Source organism: Callithrix jacchus, chromosome 8, assembly GCF_049354715.1.
Source record: "Callithrix jacchus isolate 240 chromosome 8, calJac240_pri, whole genome shotgun sequence".
Taxonomy (NCBI): domain Eukaryota; kingdom Metazoa; phylum Chordata; class Mammalia; order Primates; family Cebidae; genus Callithrix; species Callithrix jacchus.
In genome coordinates this window covers 123,951,511-123,963,008 of record NC_133509.1, presented here as the reverse complement: position 1 = coordinate 123,963,008, position 11,498 = coordinate 123,951,511, and the positions used below count along the sequence as shown (strand labels likewise).

The window sequence follows — 11,498 nt, the reverse complement described above, 5'->3', positions numbered from 1 at the left end:
TGTGTATATATACATATATATCAGTGATACTGCATTAGGGCCCACCCACCATATATATATATATGGAAAAGGAGATTAGGACAGAGCGAGAGAAAGAGAGAGAGTGGAAAGAGAGGCTAGACATGCACGTGCTCAGAGGAAAGACTACATGAGGACACAGAGGGAAGGCGGCCATCTGCAAGCCAAGGAGAGATGACTCAGAAAACACCTGCTGACACCTTGATCTCAGACTTTTAGCCTCCAGAGCTGTGGGAAAATAAATTTTTGTTGTTCAGTGAGTCAGTCTTGCATTTTGTTATGGTAGACTTAAGAAACTAATACTCTGGGTATTATTGCCTTCTGAAAAATGCTGAGCCCAAAGTCTGCTCTCTTTTAGTTAAAAAGTGAGATTATAAGAATAAAAGGACCAGGTATGGTGGCTCATGCCCATAATCCCAGCAGTTTTGGAGGCCAAACCAAGGCAGACAGATAGCTTGTGTCCAGGAGTTCAAGGCCAGTCTGGCCAACATGGCAAAACCTCATCTTTACAAAAACTACAAAAAAATAATTGGCTGGTCATGGTGGTGCGTGCGTGTAGTCCCAGCTACTTGAGAGGTTGAGGTGGGAGAATCCTCTGAGCCTGGAAGGTTGAGACTGCAGTAAGCCTTGATCCCACCACTGTGCTCCAGCCTGGGTGACAGAGTGAGACCCTGTCTCAAATAAATAAATAAGTAAACAAATAAAAGAAAAGAAAGAAATGTAAAGATGTACTATCACCAACAGAGACTTTCTCCTTGATGAAATCTGAAGAATTAGGTAGAATTCTAGAAGAAATTATTTTTTCAATATGAGATTAATGTCAGTCAGGCTGGATTATACACTATGTTTAAAATTCTCAGTGTCTTAACATAGTAAATGTTTATTTCTAACTCATGTTATGTGTTTTGCACAGGTTGGTGGGGATTTTCCTCTGCCCAGCCACTCAACAGGCTAGGCTGATGAACCCTCCACCCTCTTAGAGCTGGGTAATGTGTAATGCAAGGCACCTCTGCCAGCATGTGTGAGGAAGAGAGAGTGTGGAGGACAGTTACAGGTTTCCCACCATCTGAGACTAGAAGCGGCACACATAATTTCTGCTCACATTTCATTGGTCAGAGCTAGGCATGTGGCCTCACCTAATACAATCAATAGGGCTAGCAAATGCAGCTGAACAAATGGATTCTCTGGGGGTGTTTTTCTGTTTCTTCCACAAGATCTGGTGCTATTTAATGTCATAGTCCTGTACTTCTAAAATCATCTTGAGTATATCTCGAGAATGCATCCTGTGCTTTGGAGGGGAAAAAAGGATCCGGGCCAAGCTCTTAATGCATAGCTGAGAATACTGAAATCATCAGTGTAAGTAAGTGCTTCCTTGCCATGACCCACCCTCTTCGTGGCGCGTCTGCAGCCACATGTCCTGTCTCTAGAGGTCTGCACTTAGACTCTTTCCACTCAACCCCGTGAGCACATGATGGTAGCAGCTAGAATAATTTGGATGTCTATTTTTGGTGCAAGAACCATTCATTGTTTATTTCAAGTAAGATCATAACTGGGGAAGTATTCTAAAGGCCAGTACTGATATTGAAGAACGTGAGGGCAACTTGTTCCATTTAACATTTTATCCAGAACACGCAGAGACCTTTCCTATTTCGTGTTGGAGGCGAATACATCTGCGGAATCAATGTGAAAGTATGATTGCTCAGTGTTGTCTGGTTAGCATCCAATTATGTACAGTGTATTTATTTTAAATTTAGAAGACACACACGAGATTTCCAGGAACAAAATGAGAAGAAATTGGCAGTGCACTGAATGGAAAAAATTAATGACTTGAATTACACAGCCTGTGAATCGAAGCCGATGAGAGGGCGAGACAGAAGGAGAAAGGAGTTTGCAGCTATTCACACTGAGCTCTGTGGATGGTCCTGAGCGGTGCTTGAAAAGCGGTCACCCTCGGCACAGCTGTCACATTCTTTATCTTCATGGTGGGGCCAGGCTTTGCAGGTCACAAACTTGTCGCAGTTTGGGGAGTACAGAAATGATACCCCCAAAGCAGACTTCAACAGTAAGCTTCCATTTGGAGAATAGATTCAATGCTTAAGTTTTAGCTTAATCACTTTGTCAGCTTTCCTGGGCAAGAAGGAGGAGGAGAGTGAGCCAAGGCCATGAGTAAAGGAATGAGGACTGGGGCTTTAGGCATCTCTGCCGAGAGCCCCTGATGAAAGGAATCAGCATTTTTTGAGCTCCTCCTCTGTGTTGGCCTCTATGATGTGCTAGGGACCCTCACACGGATTGTCCCATTTATTCTTCTTGATTATCCCTGGTTTTAGAAGCACAGAAAATATGGTAAGAAAGGTAGATGATCTTGACCCGGGTCACACATGTTATGGGTTGAATTGCATTCCCCCAAATTCCTATGTTGAAGCCCTCACTCCCAGTGTGTCAGAATGTGATCTTATTTGGAAATAAGGTTCTTGAGGAGTAATTAGCTAAAATGAGGTCATTCCGGAGTAGGGTGAGCTCCTGAGCCAATATGACTGGTGTCCTGATTGAAAAGGGGAAATGTGGACATAGACAGCACATAGGGCACATGTGAAGACGAAGGCAGAGGTCAGAGCAATGCTTCTGCAAGCCAAGGAAAACCAAAGACGGCAGGCAAACCACCAGCAGCTGGGAGAAAATCCTGGAGCAGATTCTCCCTCACAGCCCTTAGAAGGCAGCAGCGATGCCAACACCTTGATCTTGGACTTCCAGCCTCCAGAACTGTGAGTTCATAAAGCGTCTATTGTTTGAATCACCCAGGCTGTGGTACCTTGTTGTGACCGCCCTAGCAAACTAATACAACATGGTCACCAAGCATAGGGGCCACAGGTTTCCTCCACATCTCAATCTTGTCTATGAAGGCAGGGTCCTGTCTCGGTGCCTGCTGTCTCCCTAGCTCATGGTCCACCTGAGAGTCACACATTTTTCCTCATTTTATAAAAGGAGGACACTGAACCCAGAGGCTTCCTGCCCTGTCAAAGCTCCACAGACAGTTATTTATGAGCAGGGGCAGGTCCTTCTGTGTTTCTTCCTACACTCGGTCAAGATCCAGGACACCACTCCATTTTCAGAGTGCTCTGGGCCAGCTTCTTGGGCTCCTTGTCACTCAAAAGCAGAAAGTAGAAAATGAATGTTTCTGGCCTTGCAGGGCCTGTAAACCTTCCAAGGGGAAGAGGTTTATATTTCAAACTTTCAATCAAACCTTGGGATGCCAAACTCAGAGGGGAGGCAAATGGATATTAAAGGTGTATTTGACCATTCTCACACTGTTATAAAGAAATATCTGAAACTGGGTAATTTAAAAGGAAAAGAGGTTTAATTTGCTTGTGATTCCACAGGCTGTACAGGAAGCATGGCCAGGGAGGCCTTGGGAAACTTACAATCATGGCGGAAGGCAAAGGAGAAGTAGGCACGTCCTACATGGCCAGAGCAGGAGGAGGAGAGAGAAACGTAAGTCCCAAAGCGCTGTGCTATGGAAAGTGTCTTAGTCCCTATTCAGTTGGGTTGTTTTAACAAAATACCATAGACTGGGTGGCTTATAAACAACAGAAATGTATTTGTCACAGTTCTGGAAGTTGGGAAATCTAAGGCCAGGGCACTTCTGGTGTCTGGTGAGCACTCTCTTCATAGGTGGCCATCTTTTCACTGTGTCCTCATATGGCAGAAGCAAACTCTCTTTGGATTTTTATAAGGACAGTAATCCCAGTCAAAAGGGCTTCACCCTCATGACCTAATCACCTCCCAAAGGCCCTATTTTCAAATATCTACAGTTTGGGGGTTAGGTATCAGCATATAAATTTTGTTGGGACACAGATATTCAGAACACAGCAGGAAGTAACTGTGCTATCACCCAGCCAAGGTGCGTGTACCCTATTAGCCACAGGTGGACTGGGTGAGGCCGGCTGTGTGAGACCAGCCATGCTCTCCATTCTCACACCCCCACTTTGAGAGCAGCCAGGCTGAACTAGTCCTAGATCACTAAGTGTGTGGGGCTCTCACCCTTACTCCTATCAGCTCCAGCCAGCCTCCAGTATGGGTTGAGGTGACACTTTCCCCGAGACCCCAAAGCCAGGCCAGTTTCCCCCTGGGCAGACTGGGACTAGAGCCTTCCCTCTTCAGGCAGCTCCCATGCCAGACTGGGAAGACCTTAATGTGAAGGGCAGAGTCAGGGTCACTGCTTTCTCCCCAGAGCCTGCCACAGGATATCTCTAGTTCTACAGCATTTAATCAAAGAAAGGATGAATGAGTCCCTAAGGTGCTCCCCAACAGAGGCACTTTGAGGGCAGTCACTACTCTAAGAAGTCTGGGTCAGTCCCTTCTCAGCCCTGCTAACCCCAAGCCAGGAGATGGGTGAGCTGATGGCAAACAGGGAGGAGAGAAGGGAGAGGAAGGGAGAGGAGAGCAGAGCTCTAAAGGAGGGGCAGCCCAGGGTCCCTTACAGCCGCTGAAGGCGCCACTTGGCTGCCTCGGTCATTGACATAAACCTTCCTACAGACTGGGGTGGGGAGAAAGTCATTTTATGGGTGTTTTGAGACTGGAAAGTAATTTAGGAGTGTGAAGTTAATGGGCATTTAGATCGATTCTATGTCTTTGCTATTGTAAATGGTGCCACAATGAACATATGCGTGCTTATGGCTTATTGGTAGCATGATTTGTATTACTTTGGGTATATACCCAGTAATGGGATTGCTGGGTTGAATGGTAGTTCTGTTTTCAGCTCTTTGAAGAATCACCACCCTGCTTTCCACAATGGTTGAGCTAATTTACACTCCCCTCTACCGTGTATAAGCATTCCCTTTTCTCTGCAATGCACCATGGAATACTATGCAGCCATAAGAAAGAATGAGATCGTGTCCTTTGCAGGAACATGGATGGAGCTGGAGGCCATTATCCTTAGCAAACTAATGCAAGAACAGAAAACCAATATTGCATATTCTCACTTAGTGGGAGCTAAATAATGAGAATATATGACACATAGAGGAACGACACACACTGGGACCTACTTGAGGGTGGAGAATGGGAGGAGAGAGAGGCTCAGAAAAAATAACTGTTAGGTACTATGCTTAGTACCTGGGTGGTGAAATAATCTGTACAACAACCCCCCGTGACATGAGTTTACCTATATAACAAACCTGCAATGTGTCCCTGAACCTACAATAAAAGTAAAAAAAAAAAAGAAGAAGAAGAAGCATGATGTTGTCAACAGAAAGAATACTCTTGGGGGAGGAAACCCACCCTATGTGCCTGAGTGGCCTCAAAAGGACAGCCAATTTGCTCTCTGATGGTCTGAATTCAAGTCCCATTTGCCTCATTTGCCAGCTGGGTACCTGGAAAACATCCTGTCCCCTCCCTAAAATTCCAGTTTTTCATTGGTAAACAAGCTTTACCACATACTCTCCTTCCTGGCTTGGTGTGAGAACTGAGTGCGATACATGTATGAAAATGCCGTGAGGCTGGCAAGGTGCAAAAGGGAGCTACAGCTGTTCATTCTCTCTGGGCTGACATTGTGACAAGGTACCAGTGTGCAGGTCTGTTCTGAAGACAGTGCATCCAGTATGGCAAGTGCGTGGTCAACCCCTCCACCTCAGGGACCTGGAGAGATGTGTTCATTCCAGACCTGGCTCTCGGGTTCTTGGGAGACACTAAGATAAATATGCAATTTCTGCCTTGGAGGGATTTATAATTAAGAGGGGAGTTAAGACATTTAATAGCTACTTAAACGTACTAATGCGTGACCTTGGTGTCAGCCATGATCTCTTAGCCTCTTAAAATCCAAATATGATTTGCTTCAAGTTCTCAGTCTGTATTCCGGGCAAGTACAAAACCATCCCTGGGAGAAGTGAGAATTCCTTGGAGGCTCAGAGCCCCTCTGATGGTGTCCTCGCTGCATCTGCTGGCAGATCAGTTTCATTGTTCATCTCATTGTCCCAGCTGCACCTCAGGGACCCAGACATGGAGCTCAGTCTTTTCTTGGCTTCCTGACAAAACTCCCACTCAGACAAGGCACGTGTGTGTATGTGGCCTACTTTCTTGGAGTTTTGTGGGGACGGGGGCTAAAAGGGATTTTCGTTGCAAAAATGAAATGACTTCAAGTTGAATATTTGCATCGTAAAGTTACCTGGCCACCCTGACAATGACCTTGTTGACGCAACACATGGTACCCCGGCTGCATCCCATCCTACTTAATTATTTTTTGTCAGTCTCGCTCTGTTACCCAGGCTGGAGTGCAGTGGCACAATCTCAGCTCACTCCAGCCTCTGCCTCCTGGGTTCAAGTGATTCTTCTGCTTCAGCCTCCCAAGTAGCTGGGACTACAAGTGTGCGCCACCATGCCCAGCTAATTTTTGTATTGTCAATAGAGATGGGATTTCACCATGTTGGCCAAGATTGTCTCGAACTCCTGACCTCAAGTGATCCACCCGCCTCGGCCTCCCAAAGTGCTGGGATTACAAGTGTGAGCCAGCGTGTCCAGCCTCTCACTCAGTCTGATTTCCTTTGTGCATCTCGTTGTTCTTTCTCACCTCCTTCCCCCAGGATTATCTCTTAGGATCCAAATTCTTTACCCTCCTTTCTGCAGAGCAATTCCTCTCTCCTTTGTCTCTTTCTGCACTTGCTTCCAGAGTCTCCTCTGCAGTAACTAACTCACTGGGGTGTGGGGCTTTCTGGGTTTCTTGAGTCTGACTGTTTGCAGCAACCACGTGTCTCCATTACACGGGGTTGGGGCCTTCAGAGGCAGGAGAAGCAGATCCCAGTACGGGGAGTCCTGGGAGAAAAGATGTAAGCCTGGGCACCCACCACATTCAAGAGATCAGGGGCCCAGTTCTCCTGCCTCAGCTCCACATCAGCCTCTGGTCTTTTGTTTGTTTGACTTTACATTAAAGTTTAATATACATACACCTGCCATAAGTGTACGGCCCGGTGTGAATTCTCCCAGCTGAATATGCCTGTGTATTCAGGATCCAGACCAAGATGCCGAACAGGCCAGCACCCCTCAGTCACTGTCTTCCACAAAAGATGAAGCACTATCCTGACTGCTAACTGCACAGATTTGTTTTACCTGGTTTTGTATTTTATGCAAGTGGAATCCCATAGCCTATAATTCTTTGTGTTTGGCCTCTTCTATTCAGCATTCTATTTGTGAAATACATCTACATTTTGGGTTGTTGTTATAGATAGTTCACCCCTTTACAGTGGTTTTTCTTTTCTTTCTTTATTTTTTTGCATGAATACACCACAATTTATATTTACCTAGTCTATAGCTGCTGGATATTTGGGGTATTTCCAGTTTGTAGCTACCATGTGGCTTCTACTTTTGAACCAGATGTTTGCAGAATCAGTTACCCCAATAGAGATACATTACACAAAAGAAAGTCACTCATTCATTCAGCAGACACCATCTGCGGGAAACCTACAATGTGCCAGGCACGTAGATAAACACTGAGAGGGGACAGTGATCAAAGTCGACATGTCCCAGCCCCAGTGGAGCTGAACGTTTGTAAGGGAAATGGTGTATAGCCAGATGATTAGAACACAGGCAGATCCAAGCTTGGCCAAGGGTGGAGAGAAAGCCAGCAAAGCGTAGGCTCGAAGCTTCAGGCAAAGGTGGCTGCCGAGAGCGTGTTCAAGGTAGAAGAAACAGCTTGTGCCAATGGCACATTTGCAAAACTTGAATGTTCCTCTTACTGGGATGGGAAGTGGGGTGAGACTAAGTTTCAGAGATAGGCAGCGGCTGCATCTTAAAAGGCTGAGAGAACTGGCTAGGCATGGTGGCTTACACCTGTAATCCCAGCACTTTGGAAGGCCGAGGCAGACAGATCCCTTGAGCTCAGGAGTTCAAGACAAGTCTGGGCAACATGGTGAAACCTCATCTCTTCAAAAAATACAAAAAATTTATCAATCAGGGCATGGTAGCACGCACCTGTAGTTCCAGCTAGCTACTGGGGAAACTGAGGTGGAAGGATGGCTTGAGCTGGGAGTTCGAGATTGCAGTGAGCCAAGATCGCACTACTGCACTCCAGCCTGGGTGACAGAGAGAGGCTATGTCTCCAAAAAAAAAAAAAAAAAGAAAAGAAAAGAAAAGAAAGAAAAGGAAAAAATAAAAAAATGGTTGAGAGAACCATCGACCATTGTAGAATTGAGATTTCTTTTGAGGACAAAAGGTTCCATCTAAATACAGGAGTGACATGAACCACTGTGCCTTTAAGAAGCCCCTTCTGGCCGGGCACAATGGCACACGCCTGTAATCCCAGCACATTGGGAGGCTGAGGTGGGCAGATCACAAGGTCAGGAGTTCAAGACCAGCCTAACCAAGATGGTGAAACCCCGTCTCTACTAAAAATACAAAAAATTAGCTGGGCATGGTGGCATGTGCCTGTAATCCCAGCTACTCAGCAGGCTGAGGCAGAGAATTGCTTAAACCTGGGAGGCAGAGGTTGCAGTGAGCTGAGATCTTGCCATTACACTCCAGCCTGGGTAATAGAGCGAGACTCCGCCTCAAAAAAAGAAAAGAAAAAAGAAGCAGCAGCCCCTTCTGACTATGGTGTGGGTGGTTGGCATGGGCACTCCTGGAAGTGGGTTCAGGCAGGGCAGTGTTTGATCAGGGAAGAAGTGGTGGGCATGAACACTCCCTAAAATTCTGCCCACTGACCTCAACCTCACAACACCACCTGCAAGGTGATTTATCATTAACCAAGCACAAGGTCCCTGGACAGGACACATTTGCTTAGGGAATCCCACATTTCTATTTCCTATGCTATTTAGTCTGGAATCTTCCAAAACACACCCTCATTTGACCTTTCCATGTTTCTGGACCCCTGTCTTCCCATGCCAAGCTCTGACCCTCTGCAGCTGTCTTACGGGTCTAAGGTCTTTGGCTGTGGCTTTGAAGCCTCCTGGTTCTGCTCCTTTGAGGCCAGGAGTCTGGGAAGGGAAGACTTGATCTTGCCTCACAGGGAAGGAGGCAGCTGTCGGGCCCCGTTCCTCTGCCTTGCTTGTTCTGCATTTTTGGGTGAGCTGTTTTTGTTTAATGTAAGCAGAGCAAATCCATCCATAGCAAAATCAGAGAAAATAACTTGTTGATGTGTAAACCAGGATGTCACAAATAACCCTGTTTGTTTAATTATAGCAGGCTGAGCGCTTAGAGCTGGGAAGGGGGTGGTGGTAGCGGTGGTGCTCTAGGAGGGGAATTCAGGATACCATTGCAGGCGTCCCGGAGGCCTGCGGATGGGACCTGGAGGAGCATGTGAGTGCCTGGAGCCACGTGGATAAACTGGAGCACATCTGGTGCCTGAGTCAAGCCCAACCGAGTGGGTAGACAGCTTTCGGTGGTACTGGAAGCTTGCTGTAGAGTCGCTAGAAAGAAAAATCAAATCGTAGATGAAAGGATAAAAAAGGTACATGGAAATAATAAGGCTGTGAACGTAAGAAATTTTGGCTTTGTGAGTAATTGCTTTATGAAGAAGTTTGTTCTTCCCCATGAAATACATCAGTGTGTTCAAGAACAGAGAACAGTGGGCCTCCCACCCCACCCCACCTGCAATTGCCTCCTCTGCCATTTCAGGGAGAAGAAGAAAACAGGACTTGAAATTGCTAGAAGCAGTGCAGTGTCAAACTTAAGATCATGGGCGTCAGATTTAGGTAGACCTCAGTTCAGCTCTGGGCTTCGATTAAAGAGTATAGGAGAGGAGTGGAGTATAAACGTGGGATTCCCTAAGCAAATGTGTCCTGTGGCAGGCCCTTGGACTCAGTTAATGGCAAATGATTCATCTTGGAGGTGGCCTTGTGAGGTCTAGGTCAGCGGGCAGAATTGTGGGGGCTGCTCGCACCCAGCATCTCTTCCCTGGTCAAACACTGCCCCGCCTGAACCCCTGCTTCTAAGCATGCCCATGCCAGCCTCCCACACCACAGTCAGAAGGGGACTTCTTAAAGGCAAAGCGGTTCATGTCATTCCTCTATTTACGTGAAGCTTTTGTCCTCAAGAAAAGTCTCAACTCCTTAAAGTGGCTTTTCGGGCCCTTTAAGATCCAGCCCCTGCCTACCTTTGCAGCTTGGTCTCACCCACCGCCCACCCCATTCTCTCTCTAGGTGCAAATCCCTCTTCTTCCCATGTGGCCTGGATCCAGCTATACCTGAAGTCATTACCCTAGGGATTTTCAGTTATGGGAGCTAATAACTGACTTTTGTTTAAGTTTATTTAAATGTAGTTGTTTTTTCTTCTTTTTGTCAACCAAAACAAAGAATTCTGTCTAATATAGTTGCAACACCAGAATATTTCTTAAAAATGTTTTATGATATATACATACAAACGTCAGTGAATGATTGCTTTATGCCCAGGTGGGTTAAGAGAATGCGGTTCCCAGGCATGTTCAACCAGTATTTCCACGGAAATGACTGGGCTTCTCTCAACACCTTCCGGCCCCTCCATTTGTTTTTTTCAACTGAAATAAGTTACTTCAGGGGTTTCTTCATCAGCAGCAATCTTCCTAGAGAGACATTCTTTTGAATCAAAAATGAATCCTTCTTGATAATTGGGAAAAGTTCTAACAGACCTTCCTGCGCTGGGTAGCAGCTCGTGATAATTTCCTCCAAACAGAAAAACCAGCAAATCCAGGACATCAACGTGTGGATGGGACAGACACACTCACTCCGGGCAATGACTCTCAGCGAGTGGTCCCTAGACAGCATCAGCAACAGCTGGAGACTTGCTGGAAAGGCAGATGATCTCACCGAGCCACTAACTCTGAGAGTGGGTCCCAATAATCCCTATTTTTACAAACCCTCAAATTCTGCCACTCACCAGAATGTGAGAACCACTGGCACAGGGGGGTTTCTTCGTCATGGTGAGTAGAGGCACAGCTACTGGGTGATTAAAATCAAACCCAGGTAACTTTGCAGGGTCCCTCCGGGTTTGAACATGTGCTTTCTCACTTTGAGAAGAGACAGAAGGGGTCAAACTAAGAACAAAACTGGTAATGGGCTTTGGGTGCTTTCTTTTGTGCAAGAACCAGACCGCTCATCCATCTATGATTTCTGGAAGCTTCTAAGAGTTAGGGGTTTACCGGTGAGGCACCAGTCAACAAACTCTATCGTTCCTTCACTTTTCAGGGTCCTGGACCCCTCCCCTGTCACCTAAAGGTGCAAATTCTATTGCAGTTCTGGAAGAGAGGGGAAACGCCCTCCTATCTTTTTCTCCCTCCCTATCCCCAGTGTGTGTCTTTCCTGGACCCTGAACGTTTTTTTGCCTGGCATCCTCAGGGTTGGTGCATGGGGAGACTGAGCTGCTGGACTACTTTGCCTGGGGACAGAGTTGCTCTCTGTCTTCTCACCCTCAGCAATACTGGGTTTCCCCATCTTTTCAAGTTTTGCTACCCTGATGAGAGAAAATTAGGATTGCATCCTTTTGTTTAAGGCATATTTTCTTGATTACTTGTAGGAAGACTGAAT

The 11,498-nt window shown here is 46.3% G+C and overlaps 1 protein-coding gene and 1 long non-coding RNA gene across 3 annotated transcripts in view; one reads left to right on the top strand and one right to left on the bottom strand.

Moving 5' to 3' along the window:
• The first annotated feature begins 29 nt into the window (after positions 1–29).
• Positions 30–11,498, top strand: part of LOC144577454 (uncharacterized) — a 74,858-nt gene continuing 63,389 nt past the window's right edge. Inside the window, exon 1 of the long non-coding RNA XR_013521460.1 lies at positions 30–3,507. This is a non-coding gene — a long non-coding RNA (uncharacterized LOC144577454). The remainder of the gene's footprint in view (positions 3,508–11,498) is intronic.
• Positions 7,235–11,498, bottom strand: part of LOC103795876 (uncharacterized) — a 44,754-nt gene continuing 40,490 nt past the window's right edge. For both annotated transcript variants that reach the window (XR_013521458.1, XM_078335589.1), the window contains exon 3: positions 7,235–9,407. The gene's annotated coding sequence lies outside the window, so the exon portion shown is untranslated. The remainder of the gene's footprint in view (positions 9,408–11,498) is intronic.